The 804-nt window shown below is 55.3% G+C and overlaps 1 non-coding gene across 1 annotated transcript; it reads left to right on the top strand.

The window, feature by feature from the left end:
* Window positions 1–216: 216 nt before the first annotated feature.
* LOC111824472 lies at window positions 217–321 on the top strand. Its single transcript, XR_002827549.1, has one exon. It is a non-coding gene; the product is annotated as a U6 spliceosomal RNA (small nuclear RNA).
* Window positions 322–804: the final 483 nt, after the last annotated feature.

Below are 804 nucleotides of genomic sequence, written 5' to 3'. Positions count from 1 at the left end.
AGAACACCAGAAAGACGGGAACAACCGCTTGATTTGACGCGCACTATGGCCCCGATCAGCCCCCACCAACCCCGATCGGGAGCGGGGCCAGCCTGCGGACCTCCTGCGGCTCCTCCCCCGGCCCCAATCAGCCCCAATCAGGGCAGGCCAGCCGGACCCCACCCCTGCACGAATTCGTGCACTGGGCCTCTAGTATATAAATAAAAATAAGAATCAGCTCGCTTCGGCAGCACATATACTAAAATTGGAACGATACAGAGAAGATTAGCATGGCCCCTGCGCAAGGATGACACGCAAATTTGTGGAGCGTTCCATATTTAAAAAAATAAAAATAAAAAAATAAGAATCAGCGTCTGCCCCCAGGGTGCGCACCAGCTAGAGAGGGGGGTGGGTTCCCACGTAGACCACGTCGGCGTGAACTGTAAAAGTGAGGGCTGAAGGAGCCTGTAAACTCTGAAGATATCGGTCCTTTCACTTGTCATCGGTAGAACAGATAGAAACCCACGGAAGACGCTCTCCTCTTTCCTAACCGCACGCGGCTCTCTGAAGGGAATTTATATCCAGCCGTTAGCACCTGGCGCAGTCAGGCTGCTCGCTGATCACTGCCTCCGCCGCTTACGGGCGCCTCATCTCCGAGTCCTTATCTGCCGAGTGAGAACACTAACAGGTCTACCAGGTGCGGCTCGTTGCCCATGAGAGCGCCTGCCATGCCAGCCAAGGCCATCCGGGCAACGGGCGAGTGTAAACTGGCACGATTTGCATAAAGCAGCCTGGCAATTGCATGGAGAGGCTCTCGATGCCCTG

The sequence above is a fragment of the Myotis lucifugus genome, unplaced genomic scaffold (assembly GCF_000147115.1).
Source record: "Myotis lucifugus unplaced genomic scaffold, Myoluc2.0 scaffold_1642, whole genome shotgun sequence".
NCBI lineage: Eukaryota > Metazoa > Chordata > Mammalia > Chiroptera > Vespertilionidae > Myotis > Myotis lucifugus.
Note: the sequence above shows the minus strand (reverse complement) of the source record. Positions and strands in the feature narration are given on the sequence as shown.